The sequence below is a fragment of the Chlorocebus sabaeus genome, chromosome 14, assembly GCF_047675955.1.
Source record: "Chlorocebus sabaeus isolate Y175 chromosome 14, mChlSab1.0.hap1, whole genome shotgun sequence".
Taxonomy (NCBI): domain Eukaryota; kingdom Metazoa; phylum Chordata; class Mammalia; order Primates; family Cercopithecidae; genus Chlorocebus; species Chlorocebus sabaeus.
In genome coordinates this window covers 92,519,542-92,531,855 of record NC_132917.1, presented here as the reverse complement: position 1 = coordinate 92,531,855, position 12,314 = coordinate 92,519,542, and the positions used below count along the sequence as shown (strand labels likewise).

Here is a 12,314-nt window from a genome sequence, read left to right as displayed (position 1 = left end):
CAGCCCCTGGCATGGGAGAAACAACTTGGTAACCAAGGCTGGGCCCTTCTGAGAAGACAGAACTGAAATGCTGGCAGCCCTCGCTGTGGGCTCCTCGGAGAGTCCTCCCTGAGCTATACATCCCAGTAGTTGCTGGAAGAGGTCCCTTCCAGATGTGAGGGGGGACCTAAATTCCCTGTCCTGAGGGAGTGTACCATCAGTCATGCCCATTAGACATAACCGAGGCTTGAACGGTTAATTCCCTAGTGGGCTTTATTTAACTACTCTTGAAACAATGGAAGCCTAGATACCCTGTAAATAATCACAAAGATCCTGTCCTCCCATCCCCATTCTTTCTCCATCCTGACTTAGTAATACCAGCAGCTCAAAATACTGTCCCACTTCCTGTTTTTGTTTTCTGTAGCTCCTTCCCACCAGGTTTACCAGATGACCCTGGAGATAGGCTTCCAGGTCCTATCAGGCGCCCTTTCTCCTATCAGCCTCAGGCAGCTATGGGCCTGCTGGCTCCACCCAGTGTGCAACTCCCTGGCTCCAAGGTGGGGCTCTCCCTTGCCCCAGATTCTGCCTGGGTCTGTCTTGTTTCATTCTCACCTGATAGCTCAAAAAGATTAACTGTCCTCTATAGTGGATTAAAAAAGAAAGAGGTGGGGAGAGCAAGAACATAAACTGGTTTAAAAGTTAATACAAAACCGCAATAATGCAAATAGTTTGGTGCTGCTAGTCCAAGAACAGACGTCAACTCATTGGAACAGAATAGAAAGGCCTGAAATAGACCCAGGGATATATGATATATGGGAATTTACTGTGTGGTAAAAGTGTATTTTAAATTACTGGGAAAAGGAAAGGTTCTCAGTGGTGGGTGGTTTTGTCTCCCTGGGAGCACTTAGCAATGTCTGGAGATGTTTTTGGCTGTCACAACTGAGAGGCTGCAACTGGAATCCGATAGAGGTCAGAGGTGCTGCTAAACATCCTACAGTGCAAGAACAGCCTCCCACAACAAAGAATTATCCAGCCCAAAACGTCACCACGGTGTCACTGTGGTGAGGTCTTGGGATACATGGGATGGTGGGAACAATTGGCTAGCCATTTGGGAGAGGAAAACAAAGTTAGATTCTGAATCATACCACAACTTAAATAACTTCAAGATAGGTAAAAACTAAATTTTAATAAGTGGAATCATTCATAAGATCCATAATAAGGTTTAGAAGAAAACACAGATAAGTTTATCCTTATAGTGTAAGGACTTTCCTAACCACACAAAGCACAAACGTAAAGAAGGTACTTAGAGGTTTAACTCAATGATCACAAACAAAACTACACAGACAGTATAAAAGACTAATAAGAACTGCGGCATGTGAGACAAGGAATTAATATCCTTAATATGCAAAGAGCTCATAGAAATAAGAAGACAATAGACTTCAGAAGAAAAAATGGACAAAGAAAAGGTATGACAAGGAAGGTTATTAAAAACTAAGATGTATGGTCAGTAACCCATGAACAAGGTTCAGTTTTCTGCAGTAAGCGGAGAAAGGGAAGTTTTACCTACTACACTGGCAAAGATGAAGAAAATGATAGAACCCCAACTGTATTAGGGAGGGCTGAAGAAATGGGTACCCTCATGTATCGCTGGAGGCGTGGAAAGTTACAACATTTTGGAAAGCAGTTGTCAAAATCATAAATAGCGCGGCGGCTCAAGCCTGTAATCTCAGCACTTTGGGAGGCCGAAGCGGGCGGATCACGAGGTCGGGAGATCCACACCATCCTGGCTAACACGGTGAAACCCGTCTCTACTAAAGATACAAAAAAATCGGCCAGGCGTGGTGGCACATGCCTATAGTCCCAGCTACTCGGGAGGCTGAGGCAGGAGAATGGTGTGAACCCGGGAGGTGGAGCTTGCAGTGAACTGAGATTGCGCCACTGCACTCCAGCCTGGGTGACAGAGCGAGACTCCGTCTCAGAAAATGAAAAAAAAAAAAAAAAAGAAAAGAAAATCATCATGAAAGTGTGCAAAAAAGGAAAAACCCTACAAGAATGCTCACTGTAGCACTGTTATAATAGAGAAAGACTGGAGAAAAATCCAAATGCCCAATAACCGGTGGTCAGTTACACATTCATTCAATACAATTCCTTGTAGTCCTTCATGTAATAATAGTATAAAAGGATTATTTGCCTTGGAAAACTGTTTATTATTTATTCAGAGAGGAGAAAACAAATAATAAAATACTGTAGTCATATCATATTTTTGTAAAATAAAAACATACAGCTATGTTCACATAAGTAGAAAAAGGACCAGATGCGAACAGTTGATAGGACAATCTCTGGTTGGGGGGATTATGGACTATTTTTTCTGTATTTTCAAAAATTTCTAAAAGATGCTGCATTGTGATAAGAAAAGAATGTTATTTGAAAATTTTAAAGCAAAGACGTGTGGAGTACTAACTGGGTGCAAACTGCATTCCCTAGGCCTCTGCAATCTTGGTTTCTGGTCTTTGGACCAGGCCCTTCCCCTCCTCTTCTGTGGCCTTGGTTTTATCATCTGTAAAATGGGGCTTGGATGATCTCAGACTCTCAAGAGCCTGTCAATCAAAGCTCCTGCTGTCGAAGGTTGGCGAGCCCCTTGAGAATTTTGCGCCAAAACGTTTGCTCATTCTTCTTACCCATTAATCGCCACAAGTGTTTTTCTTTTTGCTGCTGTTGTTTTTAAATTTGAGATGGAGTCTCACGCTGTTGCCCAGGCTAGAGTGCAAGGGCACGATCTTGGCTCACTGCAACCTCCACCTCCTGGATTCAAGTGATTCTCCTGCCTCAGCCTCCTGAGTAGCTGGATTATAGACCTGTGCCACCACGCCCTGCTAATTTTTTGTATTTTTAGTAGAGACAGGGTTTCACCATGTTGGCCAGGCTGGTCTTGAACTCCTGACCTCAGGTGATCTGCCCACCTCAGCCTCCCAAAGTGCTGGGATTACAGGTGTGAGCCACCACACCCGGCCAATAGTCACAATTTTCTGACAAATGATTTACCCACAAAAGACTTCCACGCATGTCTCTTCTTTCATTGGACCTTTGCCCGAGAACAAACACAAGACAAGGAGGTAAATGGGCCCATCTTAGAGCTGAGCCAGCTGAAGCCCGGAAGAGGGACATCCCTTGGTTCTGGTGCTTTCCTGTCCACTTTAACTCGATTCTGCCAACCCCAGGGCCTTTGTATGGATGGGGAACCCAGAACTGCTCTATTATTAGCTCGCTGGAGAAAATGAGGGCAGACCTGAAAGGAGAAAGAACCTGCGAGCAACAGAAGCAAAAGCGGTTTTATCAAAGTAAAAGCTAATTACAAAAAGATATTTGGAGTCGCTCCTTGGACAGAAAAGTTCCAAAACTACTTGGAAAATGCTGTTCTTGCTGGTCGATCTTTAAGGGATACCATTCAATTTACTCCAGGGCTCAGTTTGTTTATCTGCATCGAGGGGTGGGAAGTGGAGGTAGCTGGAGTACCTGACTCTTTCAGATGAAAAATCCAAGACTTTTATTTTGGACAGGGATTTTTGAAGCCCTGCTTTTGCCTGTGCCACATTCTGCAAGATTCAAGGGGAAGAGAACAGAAGAAATGGGGTTTCTAATAACTCCATCCATCCAAGCAGTTCATTGCTGTACCAGTACTGTCCAGTAGAAACATAATATGAGCTCATATGTAACTACAATTTCTCCAGAAGCCACATTTTAAAAAGAAACAGGCAGGCTGGGTGAGGTGGCTCATGCCTGTAATCCTAGCACTTTTGGAGGCTGAGGTGGGAGGATTGCTTGAGCCCAGGAGTTTGAGACCAGCCTGGACAACGTAGAGAGACCCCATCTCTACAGAAAAATTAGCTGGGTACAGTGGCATGCCTTTAGTCCTAGCTACTCAGGAGGCTGAGGTGGGAGGATCGCTTGAGTCCAGGAGGCGGAGGTTGCAGTGAGCGATGATCATGTCATTGCACTCCAGCCTGGGCGACAGAGTGAGACCCTGTCTCAACAACAACAACAACAACAACAACAACAACAAACAGAAGGAATTAATTATTATTATTATTTGAGACGGAGTTTCGCTCTTGTTGCCCAGGCTGGAGTGTAATGGTGCCATCTCGACTCACCGCAACCTCCACCTCCCGGGTTCAAGCGATTATCCTGCCTCAGCCTCCTGAGTAGCTGGGATCACAGGCATGCGCCACCACGCCTGGCTAATTTTGCATTTTTAGTAGAGACGGGGTTTCACCATGTTGGTCAAGCTGGTCTTTAACTCCTGACCTCAGGTGATCCGCCTCCCTTGGTCTCCCAAAGTGTTAGGATTACAGGAGTGAGCCACCGCGCCTGGCCGGAATTAATTTTAATAATATGTGCTTTTACCTAATATATCAAAAATATTATTTCAACACATAAGCAACATAAAACTTATTGAGGGACTTGATATCAGTTTTTGGTACCAGCCTTGAAATCTGGTGCATATTTTCCACTTAGAGCACATGTGAATTGGGACTAGCCACACCTCCCGGGCTTGTTAGCCAAAGTGGTTAGTGCTTCCCATAGTGGACAGTGCAGCTTTAAGCCCGATGAGGTAGGCAGGGCTTATTTCCCCCATTTTACAGATGGAAAAAGAGGTTCAGAAACCTACAGGTGTTCCTTGGCTGAGCAGCAGGAACCCAGGCCCCAGGCCTTCCCGCTCCCCACAGGCGGCTTCTCCCATTCTCTCACTTCCCTCCACAGCCTGAAGCACAGTCCCGGCCTCCTTGCAGCTCACAGACAGCTGGAGAGGCAGAACCAGCTTCAGCTCCAGTGTAATGACTACTGTGACTGCAGTGGAGCGGGGCTTCCAAGCAGGGACGGGGCCGTGAAGGCGGGAGGAGACAAGGCCAAGTTATCTCTCAGCGACAGAATGACTTTGGCTATGAGCTTCGTGTGGGCAGGGCTCCCCAGTAAGCTGGCAACAGATCCCCTGAGACTTTCCTGAGAAGCCACCTGCCAGCATTTTTTTCTTTTTTTTTTTTAAGACAAGGTCTTGCTCTGTTACTAAGGCTGGGCTCAAGTCCACCTACCTCAGCTTCCAAGTAGTTGGGACTACAGGCGCACACCAGCACACCCTACTAATTTTTAATTTTTTTTTTTAAAGAGATGGGATCTTACTATGTTGCCCAGGCTGGTCTCAAACTCCTGAGCTCAAGCAATCCTCCCACCTTGGCCTCCCAAATGGCTGGGATTAGGGGTGTGAACCACCATGCCCCGCCTACCTGCCGGCTTTCTATACCTTTAACTCATGGTGTTCATCTGCACACAGTGTTTCATGTTTCCATGAGGCTTGGCCCCTCCAGAGAGACTCAAAGTGCCTGGCAGAAAGAAGAGAAGGCATCCATTAAAATAACAATGGTAACATTCCTACAGATATGGTAGCAGCGCATGTGTACCCAGGGCAAAGTGGTTCTCCTGCTGACAATGCAATATTTCTCCAGCATCCCTGGGAGGCAGGTTGGATATGCATTATTTCCCATTTTGGGGGCCATTCTCCACTGTCCCCAGGCCCTGTGCTGGCCTTCTGGAGGGGCACTGACTGCCCTTATGCCAGGGTCTTGCTGTCCACCTGGGGTCATCTACAGGCTGGTTTTCCCTGGACATGGCTAACTCAGAGATTATTTGATGTGATCCATACATTTAGGTGCTTGTTCTAATACAAGTTTTATTACAATAAAAGTAAATCTAGAAAAAAATTTTTGAAAAGCAAATACTGGCCAATCACAGACTCTTGGCTCTACAGACAAACGTGTAAGCTAAGGGACAGCTTGGGCATGGGTTATACACGGAGGCTGTGCTGCTGAGCAAAGCCGGGGGGACTGGGAATGAAAAGACAACGTCTGAGCCGGGCCCTGCCACTCAACATGGAGACTTCAAGGATGCCTCTATGGATATCACAAAGATCTCAATATGCTTTAGTTAATTTCAGTGCTATAGCCACTTCTATCTAACAGTGTCAAACAGTATTAGTCAATGAATTAGATCTTTAAAGTGCTTTTCTGAATTGATGCACAATTTTACAGCATGACCTTGAGCCTGGATAAAATATGTTCCCTGCCTTGAACGATGCTGTGAAGATCAACTGTATTAGTTTAAAGGAAAGTTCTCTGTAAACCAGGAGGTTACAGCAAATACATACAGGTTGTTATTACGATTAATCATCCTCATTCATTTTTCTTTAACCCAGCTGCAACTGGTATCAATCTTTGTAGTTTTTGTGAGAATCTTCTCATCAAAAAGCCTCTGTAGTCTTAAAAAAATTTTTTTTTTTCCCCTCAGGCCCTCAGTAACAGTTTTTGAGATAGGGTCTCTCTGTCGCCCAGGCTGGAGTGCAGTGGTGCAATCTCAGCTCACTGCAACCTCTGCCTCCCTGGCTCAAGCAATCCTCCCACCTTAGCCTCCCGGGTAGCTGGGACCACAGGCACACAACACCATGTCTGGCTAACTTTTGTATTTTTTATAGAGATGGTGACTCACTATGTTGCCCAGGCTGGTCTCAGACTTATGGGCTTAAGTGAGCCTGCCAGCTCACCCTCTGCAAGTGCTAGGATTATAAGCATGAGCCACCATGCCTGGCCAGCCTCTGCAGTCTTAAGTTTCCTACATAAAAAATATTTATTTTGCCCTCAGCCCAGAACCCATCTTCTCATTCTGGCACCTAAGAACCAGGAGCAGACTGGAGCAGGAACTCACTCACTGTGACCTTTCGCTCTTGACTGCTCCTTTTTTTACAGTCAGGGTATGTTTCCACACACGACTTTCCATGCCCTCTCCTCCCTGGGCCACCCTGCCTTTCACCCCAGGCCCAGTGATCAAGACAGGTGGGGACTGAGTTCATGGCTCCCGCCCTAGAGTGAAGAGGGAGTGAGTTGAGAGCAAAGGCCAGGGTCCCCACTGGCCCTCCTCCCCACTGTCAGAGGAGAGTAGGGTCGGGTCAGAGCGCTAGGATTCTGCTGTTGGTGGGCTCTGACTGCACGGTGGGGGGCACTCGCCGGAGGCATCGTCTGGAGGTGGAAAGTGGATCTGCCGACAGCCATCGTGGGTGTTCCGTCCTTGAGTCTGCTTTTCATGATGTTACTCATCTGTTTGCCTGTGGGGATGAACATCAAATTCCAAAAACAAAATGAAGCCAGCAGCCAGCCCACACCCCTGTACCCTCCTGATGAAGATGCCCTGAGCTAGGCGGATGGCCCGCCTCAGAGTGATGAAGGTGAGCATGTTGTCACCCTTCTTTCCTGAGCCTGCCCAGGACCTTCAGGGAGAGCAGGCAGAGGAAGCCTCCTTCACCCCCTCACCTGGACCTGGTCTCCTTTGATGCTGGCACAGAGGGTGTGAGGAGTCTGATAGAGGCTGTCTCATTTTCTCTGGGGTCCTGAATATAAATGGACCACAACAGTGGTCATACTCTTCCATCATTCATTCAGAAATATCCCCAAGCCGACACACACAAGTAATTGTAGCTGGGTGCACTGCTGCATACCTGTAGTCCCAGTTACTCTGGAGCCTGTAGTCGCAGTTACTCTGGAGCCTGTAGTCCCAGTTACTCTGGCGTCTGTAGTTTCAGTTACTCTGGAGGTTGAGGCAGGAGGATTGGTTGAGAACAGGAATTCACATCCTAGATCCTGGGCAACATAGTGAGATCTCATGTGTACACACACACACACACACAAATATAACCAACATATCAAATTTTCACTCAAAACCTCCTCTTCTATTTATGTTTTTAAACCAGGTCAGGCTCATGCCTGTAATGCCAGCAACTCAGGAAGCTAAGGCGGGAGGATGGCTTGAGGCTAGGACTTTGAGACCTGCCTGGACAACATAGCAAGACGCTGTTCCTAAAAGAAGTTTTAAAAATTACCCGGGTCTAGCGGTATGCACCTGTAGTCCCAGCTACTTGGGAGGCTGAGGTAGGAGAATCATTTGAGTCCAGGAGATTGAGGCTGCAGTGAACTTTGACCCTGCCACTGCACTCCAGCCTGGGCAACAGAGTGAGACCCCGTCTCTTAAAAAAAAGAAAAGATATGCCAAATAAAAACTTAAAAAAAAGTCTGCAGTACTGACAGCCCACCAAATTAAGATTCTCAGCTGACGTTAGCAGACTACCAGTTCCTCACCACCTGCTTCTTCCAAAGGCTCTGTCTTTTGCCAGAATGCATATATTACTTTGTATTTTCTCTCATGTACACATTCTGATATATTTGTAGACGCATTCCTTTTCTTTTAAAAATAATTATTTTAAACTTAAAAAATTTAAAGATAATACATGAATATGGTTAAAAAAAAATTCAAACCGTAATGGAAAAATGTAAAATGAGAAGAAAAATTCCTCCTCCCCATGGCATTCTCATTTCTCAGGGACAGCTACTGTGAACAGATCCGTGAGTCTCTTTCCTAACATTCACAATGTGTGATATGCACGTTTGATGTCACCCCAATAAAACCGGGTGTCCATGCTTTTGCCTTAGCACAGTGACTGTGTAAAAGAAATACAAATCTGACCTCATGTTTGAACTAGTCTAGTTCTTTACTTAAGATCCCTGGAGGCCGGGCGCAGTGGCTCACACCTGTAATCCCAGCACTTTGGGAGGCCGAGGCGGGCGGATCACTAGGTCAGGAGATCGAGACCATCCTGTCTAACACGGTGAAACCCCGTCTCTACTAAAAAATACAAAAAATTAGCTGGGCGTGGTGGCGGGCGCCTGTAGTCCCGGCCGCTGGGGAGGCTGAGACAGCAGAATTGGCGTGAACCTAGGAGGCGGAACTTGCACTGAGCCGAGATCGCGCCACTGCACTCCAGCCTGGGCGACAGAGCAAGACTCCGTCTCAAAAAAAAAAAAAAAAAAAAAAAAATCCCTGGAGAGTGCTAAGGACAGAGGTGCACAACACACATATTTGTGTCTCAGGATTTGCAGCTGTAAGCGACAGAAATCATTGTTTTCTGTTAGACAATACTGGTGCTCATAGAATCTCTGGATAACTCACGGCTAGGAGGCTCTGCAGACGAGACCAACCCCCAGAATCATGCGGCAGCGTTGGTCTGGTTAGAACGTGACCACAGACATAGGCACTGGTGGCTGCAGCTTGCAACACCATGACACCCACTCTGGGTGCGGGTTGCTGACTGCGTGGACCGGGTCCGGGTTGCTGGCTGCGTGGACCGCTCCAACTGCCACCCAGGAGACTGGAGGTATTGCCACCACTGCCACCTCATGGACTGAGTGGGTTTTACAGAGTGCTTCATGTCACTAATTTCTTTTTCTTTCTTTTTTTGAGACAGGGTCTCTGCTCACTGTAGCCTCAACCTCCCAGGCTCAGGCAATCCTCCCACCTCAGCCTCCCAAGTAGCTGGGGCCACAGGCACACACCACCACGCCCAGCTAATTTTTGTATTTTATTGTAGAGAAGGTTTCTCGCCATGTTGCCCAGGACTTGATTGGTGGAGTGACGAGTCCCAACCCTCCCTGCAAGGAAAACTGAGGACGTGAGTCTCTGGCATTTTCAGCTTCTACTGTGAAGGGAATTCTGCCTTCTAAAGACGGGGTTCCTTCAACAGACAGAGGATCAGATGCTGGATGGCTCAAAAGAATGAAAATTGCCTTCTACAATACCACCCTGCAAAGCTTCTTAAAAATACTGTTTTTTTCCTCTGACCCCCAAGTGTCTTCCTTTCTCTTTCTCTCAGGTACTCCCTCTCTCTTTGACTCTGCATCCTACCGTCTGCTTTTTTTACTGCCTTGTGGAGTTCCTTGATTCCTTAGGGGGTGGCGGGGAAACTGAATGCTTCCGCTTTAATAATTTTATTCTTGCCACATATACATGTGAGAGGGCCTAAAATATGTGTGCAGTTTTTACACAAGGGATGTTGTACTCTGCCCAGTGTTTGGCACCTTGCTTTGAACAGCATAGATCGGGGATCATTCCATTTTCATACAAACAGAGAGCTACCTTATTCTCTTAGATGGCTGAACAGTGAATGAACCATGATTTCTTCTTCTTTTTTTTTTTTTTTTTTTTTTCCTGGAAGCATGCTAGACGACTCACCATGATTTATTTAGTACATCTTCCCCTGATTGACGTTAGGTTGTTGTCAGCGTTTAGTGACCAAAACAGTACTGCACCCTGATGCATATGTATTACTCGTCTGTGTTAAGTCGGGACGTTGCTTAGTCCAGCTGGAGGAGAATTCTAGCCTTTAACACTCCTGGGTGTGAAGTCACAGTGGGCTGGGTGGGCCTCCCAGGGCCTGCTTCCAGAGAAGCCTCCGTATGTCTCGTGGGTGGATGTAGAACCTGGGAGTGAGGCTTGGCAGTAAATCTGCAGTGAGAAATGTCACAACCCAAACAGTAACTCATACACAGAGCTTCACATGTCTCATTCCACAAGGATCAGCAGCTGGACCGTTACCTGGAGCTACAGACCTGATGAGAGCCCCAGAAATGGCTAAGGCAGAAAATCTTTTAGATATTTTTAAAGCCACTGAGCAATTCAAATCCTCATGTTTAGGGATAGATTCAAAGGCCAGTCTTTTCACTATTGGACTGGATGATTTTTAGTCATCTCACCTCCCAGCATTTACTCCGTTTCCTGGATGCAGCAGCCGCATCTCCTTCCAGGGTGCCACCTGTTCAGGTCAGGTGCCTCCTCAGGGGAAGCATCCCTCCCCCGCCAGGTTGTCAGGGCATGTGACTCTGTCTGGAACAACCACACCCTGTCTCCTGGACTTCGACTGCTGCGAGGAGTGAGGCTAGAACCAGAGAAACCTCGCTGATGCTGACTCATGCTGGAGGCTCCTGCAGAGTGAGCGTCAGAACTCATGAGCTCATCTCCTTAGAAACCAGCATGCCTGAACTTGACCTCTGGCTTCTGCAGCCAGGCGGCAACAGTAACAACAGCAACTTCCTCCCCACTCCTCAGGGCCCATTTCTGCCCAGCTTCTCCTGCCTTGGTCCTTCGTGATCTACACTCCTCCTGTGCCGTCCTCCTAGCCCCTCAACCATCCTGACTTCCTGTTAGGCAGCGGTCCCCTTGACCCATCCCATACCTCCCTCACTTCCATGCTCACCTGGGAGCTGCAACCAGAGCCAGCTAAAGCTCTGCATCCCCCAACCCAAGAACACCTTTACTCTCCCTCCAAAGCCCTGTCTCACCTCAATGAGATGCCTCACTGCGATGCTGGAAACATTTCATCCTAATTGGGGTCAGGTTCTCCCCAGTCCTGTGACTTCTGCCTCTTGTCACCCTGAAGGCAGGCAGGAGAGCCCTGGTGTGGCAAAGCTGGGTAGAGAGCAAATGGGCACACGAGAGAAGAGGGAAGGTGCGGGAGGATGAGTCACTGGCAGAGTGGGCAGGGGTGCTAAGGAAGGGAATGAGTGCATGGACCTGGGCTTGATGACTCAGCTACTGAACACCAAGATGCTGCAATTTGAGAGTTCCAGAAAGTTCTCCCTACTTAGCGCTAGCTATTTTACCAGCCTGGGTTAATACAGGATCTTTGGATCCCTTGAGAAAATGAAAATATTTAAATTGTGACCCCATTAGAATCCAGGCACTGTCATTTGGATTTGTTCATAACTAAGACCCAACAAAGACCAAGCAGTAAGAGGATGAGACGCTGGTTGTTGGCCCCAGAAGACAAAAAACAAATCAGAAAATCTGAATTTGAGGACTGGTTTCCCACTTACTACTGAGCCGCCTTAAGCAACGTGTTTGATTTTTCTAAACACCAATTCTCTCATTCATACCAGGTCTCTCCTGCTGTCTGGAGAATGGGTCAAAGTGCGCGAGGGAAGGAATGACCCAGAAGTGAGGCTGGAGGGAGCGGGAAAAGAGGGGAGTGCCAGCATCCCTGCTCCTCCCTGCGCTCCCCAGGCAGCCCCTACACACACCTCCCTGTCCCCAAAGCCCCCAGCCATGTCTCCATGGAAACGAGGCAGGAGCACAGAGCAGCCTCTGAGGTGTGCATCGCTGTGCATCTGTAGTTGCTGCGTAGAGTGAGAGCAAATCTGGCGATAAAATTGATAGTAGGTAAACAAATGAGGTGGTCCCAGGAGAGAACTGCTCATGCTCTGGAAGACTCATGTGACCAAAAAGGGCAAACAGGGTGTCCTAATTTTTTTTATTTTTTTATTTTTTGAGACGGAGTCTCCCTCTGTTGCCCAGGCTGGAGGCAATGGTGCAATCTCGGCTCACTGCAAGCTCTGTCTCCCAGGTTCAAGCAATTCTCCTGCCTCAGCCTCCAGAGTAGCTAGGATTACAGGCACATGCCACCACGCCCA

At 47.4% G+C, this 12,314-nt stretch overlaps 1 long non-coding RNA gene across 1 annotated transcript; it reads right to left on the bottom strand.

Moving 5' to 3' along the window:
* Window positions 1-2,178: 2,178 nt before the first annotated feature.
* Window positions 2,179-11,654, bottom strand: LOC103241275 (uncharacterized). The gene is made up of 4 exons (XR_005239025.2): window positions 11,187-11,654; window positions 10,081-10,353; window positions 7,517-7,658; window positions 2,179-7,126 (listed from the first exon to the last, which is right to left on the bottom strand). It is a non-coding gene; the product is annotated as an uncharacterized lncRNA (long non-coding RNA).
* Window positions 11,655-12,314: the final 660 nt, after the last annotated feature.